At 42.9% G+C, this 5,816-nt stretch overlaps 1 non-coding gene across 1 annotated transcript; it reads right to left on the bottom strand.

The window, feature by feature from the left end:
• Positions 1 to 5,376: 5,376 nt before the first annotated feature.
• Positions 5,377 to 5,450, bottom strand: trnan-auu (transfer RNA asparagine (anticodon AUU)). Its single transcript has one exon. It is a non-coding gene; the product is annotated as a tRNA-Asn (tRNA).
• Positions 5,451 to 5,816: the final 366 nt, after the last annotated feature.

Below are 5,816 nucleotides of genomic sequence, written 5' to 3'. Positions count from 1 at the left end.
GTTGTTGGAGCTGCACTCATCCAGGCAAGTGGAGAGTATTCCATCAAACTCCTGACTGGTGCCTCGTAAATGGTGGAAAGATGTAAAGATGTGGGGAGACAGGAGGTAAGTTGCTCACTGCAGAATTCCTAGCCTCTGACCTGCTTTTGTAGCAAATGCATTTATGTGGCTGGTCCAGTTCAGTTTATGGTCAATGGTAACTCCCCCAATGTTGGTGGTGGGGGTTTCAGTGATGGTAATGCCATTGAACATCAAGGGGAAATGATTAGATTCTCTCTTGTTTGAGATGGTCATTGCCTGGCATTTATGTGACGCAAATGTTATTAACCACTTATCAGCCCAAGCCTGGATGTTGTCCAGGTCTTGCTACATCTGGACACGGGCTGCTTCAGTATCTGAGGAGTCATGAATGGTGCTGAACATTGTGCAATCATCAGTGAACATCCCCACTTTCGGCCTTGTGATCCCACTTCTGATAAGTTGTCTTTTGACTTAACTAGAGGCATTTGGGAGCAGCGACGAAGAGCAAACAGAGAGCATGAAAGAATATTGACAAGCAAAATCAAAATGGATCCAAAGATGTTTCATCAATACATTGGAGTAAGAGGCAACTGAGGAAAGAGTAGGGCCCATCAGGGTGGAAGATGTGGGTATGTTTGTTAATGAATACTTTACTGTCTTCACAAATGAGGGGGTGATGCAGATATTGTAATTAAGGAGAAGGAGTGTGAAGTATTGGACATGATAAACTGAGGGAGAGAAGAAGTATAAATGGGATTAGCATCCTTGAAAGTGGATAAATCATCAGGGCCGGATGAAATGTACCCCAGGAGGTTAAAAGAAGCCAGGAAGGAAATAGTGGAAGGTCTGACCATCAGTTTCCAATCCCTCACTGGAAACAGGTGTGATGCCAGAAGATGGGAGGTCTCGTAACGTTGCAATAAAAGCAAAATTCTGCAGATGCTGGAAATCTGAAATAAAAACTATTAGCGCTGGAAATACACAGCAGATCTGGCAGCAACTGTGGAGAGAGAAGCAAAGTTAATGTTTCTGTTCTGATGAAAGGTCACTGACCTGAAATGTTAACTTTGCTTCTCTCTCCACAGATGCTGCCAGACCTGCTGTGTATGTCCAGCACTTTTTGTTTTTATTGCTAACATTGCACCATTGTTGAAAAAGGAAGCGAGGGAACAATTAAAGGCCAGTCAGCCTAACCTCAATAGTGGGCGAATTATTGGAATTCATTCTGAGAGACAGGATAAACTGTCACTTAGAAAGGCACAGATTAATCAAGTATCATCAGCATGGATTTGTTCAGGGAAGCTCCTGTCTGACGAACTTGATTGAACTTTTTGAAGAAGTAACAATGAGGATTGTGAGGATAGTGCAGTTGATGTGGTCTACATGGATTTTAGCAAGGCTTTTGACAAGGTCCCACATGGCAAACTGGTTAAAAAAACATAAAAGCGCATGCGATCCAGGGGAATGTAGCAAGCTGGACACAAAATTGGCTCAGTGGCAGGAAACAAGAAGGAATTGGTTACGGGTGTTTTTGCAACTGGAGGACTGTTTCCAGTGGTGTTCCACAGGGCTCACAACTAGGTCCCCTGCTTTTTGTGGTATATATTAATGATATGGACATAAATGTAGAGGGCACAATCAAGATGTTTGCAGAAGACACAAAAATTGTCCGTGTTGTTGATAGGGAGGAGGATAGCTGTACACTGCAGGAAGATATCAATAGACTGGTCAGGTGGGCAGAAAAGTGGTAAATGGAATTCAAATTGGACAAGGGTGAGGTGATGCATTTGGGAGGTCAAAAAAGGCAAAGGAATACACAATTAATGGGAGAACACTGAACGGTGCAGAGGAAGTGAGGGACGTTGGAGTGAATGTCCACAGATCCCTGAAGTAGCAGTACAGGTCAATAAGGTGGTTCAGCAGGTATATGGAATCCTTTCCTTTATTAACTGAGGTATAGAGTATAAGGGTGACCTGGTATCCATGTCAATAAGTCACTGACAGCTAATATGCAGGTGCAGCAAGCAATTAGAAAGGCTAATAGTATGTTAGCCTTTATCACAAGAGGATTTGAGTACAGGATTAGTGAATTCTTGCTTCAATTGTATAGAACCTTGGTTAGACCGTACTTGGAGTACTGTGTGCAGTTTTGGTCTCCTTACCTTAGGAAGGATATTATTGCCATGGAGGAAGTTCAACGAAGGTTCATCAGACTTGTTCCTGGGATGGTGGGAATGTTTTATGAAGAGAGATTGGGAAACTGGGACTGTATTCTCTAGAGTTTCGAAGAATGAGAGGTGATCTCATTGAAACCTACAAAATACTTAAAGGACAGTCAGGGTAGTTGCAGCTAACATGTTTCCCCTGGTTGGGGAGTCGAGAACCAGGGGACGCATTTTCAAAATAAGGGGGAAGCCACTTAGGACAGAGATGAGGAGAAATGTTGTTCCTCAGAGGGTTGTAAATCTTTGGAATTCTGTACCCCAGAGGGCTGTGGAAGCTCAGTCATTGACTATGTTTAAAGCAGAGATTGACAGATTTCTAAATACAAATGACATAAGGGAATATGACGAAAGTGTGGGGAAAAGGACATTGAAGTGGATGATCAGCCATGATCATATTGAATGGCGGGGCAGACTCGATGGGCTGAATGGCCGACTCCTGTTCCTATGTTCCGAACCCCACATGATCAGCGAGGCACAGCCTCAGACCGACTTGTCGGGTGGTGTAAACAGATATCACTGCTTCTGATCTTCACCAGAACAGAGAGTGAGATGTAACATTGATCATCAAACAGACTGTGAGAGAATGCAACAGAATAAAACACATGGAGAGACACTGTGGAATAACAAATAGATTAGATTGGAATGTTGAATTCTGATTGGAATGGATAAAACACCAGAAACAACAGATTAAATTGGGATTCTCATCACTATATTGATCTGAGACAGAAAAGCGAAACTGATGGAAAGAAGGGAAGAAGGAAGAAAAGAAAGAATGGAACTGTTCAATTTTTTTCAGTTTTTTCACTCGCCCATCAAAGCTGGATTAAAAAAAGTTGCAAATAACAGAGAATTTCACCAAAAAGGGAGATTAAACGCTGCAGAAAGCTTGGCTCGAAGGATGTCCCAACAGATCACCTGTTTAACTGTCTCCTCACTGGGGGATTTCAATCAGTCAGCAATATTATTCGCTACCTTTTTTTTGTTAATGAACCCAGAACGGTCACTTGGTGTTAATATCTGTGTTCCGACTCCTGAATAATAAAGTTGTGAGTTTCTCGATATTTTCTGGACACATTTCCTGCTGAAAGAACTAAGAACTCTTTTCTAATTTACACAATACTATATACACACTCATCAAGCCTCCGAAGCTAGCATCCTTGGTGCTGCTCTCTCTTCTCCCAAACCTCATCTCATGTGACTGTTACATCATCACTCTGACAGTGGGAGGGGTTGATCCCACTGTCATCAGCATTAACCCTTTACATCCTTATACTGCACTGTCTGTCCAAAAAAATCAGTGGAGGGAACTTGATTTATCGAAACACCAACAGCTGCCAGTTGAAAATCAACTCAACCCATCAGAGAGAGAGAGAGAGAGAGAGAGACTGTCAGAGAACTTCCTGCATCCAGTCCTGACCCTGTCACACTCAGCAGATGCTCACCCAGACCCCACTCTCATCAACACTGAACATTTTTACTGAGACACTTCAAATACTGTTTATAAAAGGCAGGAAAGGTCAAAGTTCACACAGTTGAATTGAAGAGAACAAAGTTTAATATATTCTGAACTTTTCTCGGTAACCACGAGACATAGGTTTTCTTATTTGGTTACTTTGATTTTTCTTGTTCCTGACTGACAAATATTCCAAACCTCAGATAAACCCAGTTGTGGGCGGCACAGTGGCGCAGTGGTTCGCACCGCAGCCTCACAGCTCCAGGAACCCGGGTTCGATTCCGGGTACTGCCTGTGTGGAGTTTGCAAGTTTTCCCTGTGTCTGCGTGGGTTTTCTCCGGGTGCTCCGGTTTCCTCCCACAAGCCAAAAGACTTGCAGGTTGATAGGTAAATTGGCCATTATAAATTGTCACTAGTATAGGTAGGTGGTAGGGGAAATATAGGGACAGGTGGGGATGTTTGGTGGGAATGTAGGATTAGTCTAAATGGGTGGTTGATGTTCGGCACAGACTCGGTGGGCCGAAGGGCCTGTTTCAGTGCTGCATCTCGAATCAAAGTGACCGAAAATACAAAGCTCCCCGTGTAACAGGCTTGTGTTCTCAGCACCCTCCTTTATCGTAGAGAAGCATCAACAACTTACACAAACCAAAAAAAGAAGCTGAACAGCTTCCACCTCCACTGCCTCAGATGGATACTGGGCATCTCCTGGCAGGACAGAGTGACAAATGCGGAAGTACACCAGCGTGCAGGGATCCGCAGCATGTTTGCCCTCTTGAGTCAGCGGTGACTCTGTTGACTGGGCCAAATGGATGACGGTCAGATTGCCAAATACATGCTCTATGGTGAGCTTGCTATCAGCACGAGACCAACAGGTCAGGGAAAGAAATCAAGTCCTTTGGAGAGTGGGCATGGATTTATAAATGGGAGTTCATGTTTGACGAATCTAACTGCATTTGTTGATAAACTATCTGAGAATGCTGATGAAGGGAATGCAGTGGATGTTGTTTATATGGATGTTACGAAAGCATTTTATAAAGTACCACATAAAAGGGTGGTTAACAAAATTGAGGTTCATGGATTAGGAGGGTCAGTGTCCATTTGGATAGTAAATTGTTTTAAAGACTGAGAACAGCGAGTCTTATTAAATGGTTCTCGGTCAGACTGGAGGATAGTCGACAGTGGTGTTCCCCAAGGGTCAGTGCGAGAACCACTGCTTTTTTTGCTAAAGGTAAGTGACTTGGATCTTGGAATACAGAGTAGAATCTCAAAATATGCCAATGACACCAAACTTGGAGGAGCGGCAAACAGTGAGGATGATATGAACTGCCTGCAACATCTAATCTCCCACTTGCGTCATGTCCCAGTCTCGGTTAAAAGCAACACATAATGACACAAACACTCTGCAACACAGAACGCGGTCACACGTTCCTTCAGTGAGATTAATGTCAAGCTGTTTTCCAGGTTGAATGGAACGGTGAACAAATTTCTATCAAAGAAGTTACCTTTGAAATATCAGGACTGAATTTCTGGACAAGGAGGAACAGCCATTCCAAACTCACATCCTTCACAAAGGTTGTTTTCTCCTGTGACTGAAATTCATCATGTAATTTGAATTATGAGTTCAAGCTCACAAGACACAGATGTGAACTTCTAAAGCATGTTGCTAATAATGACATAAGGCTCTGCTGGGAGTTGAACCCAGGATCTTCTATTTAATAGGCAGGTGTTTTAACCAACTAAGCTACAGAGCCAAATAACAAATGTTTCTACAGTTGAAATCAGAAGAGGGCACTATATTCTCATCCCATTTCTCCACTGGTCACAACATATTTTAAACATTTCTCACTTCCTGATACAGTCAATCATATACTCTATTTTTCTCTGTACTGAGAATGAATGTTTTGGAAGAAAATACATACATTCAATTGTTTCTGAAAGGTTACAGAACACAACACATGAGTAATATTCCCCATTGCTTTCTCAGCACTGATGGATTGTGAAGCGGGAGACAGCCAGAAGTCCCACTGAGCCACACTAACCCCGAGCTGAGAAAGAAATGAGATAAAGTTCAATCTTTCACAGCGAGATGCTACAGAGAGAGGAGTCCCGAATCAAAG

Source organism: Heterodontus francisci, chromosome 35 (genome assembly GCF_036365525.1).
Source record: "Heterodontus francisci isolate sHetFra1 chromosome 35, sHetFra1.hap1, whole genome shotgun sequence".
Classification (NCBI taxonomy): Eukaryota; Metazoa; Chordata; class Chondrichthyes; order Heterodontiformes; family Heterodontidae; genus Heterodontus; species Heterodontus francisci.
Note: the sequence above shows the minus strand (reverse complement) of the source record. Positions and strands in the feature narration are given on the sequence as shown.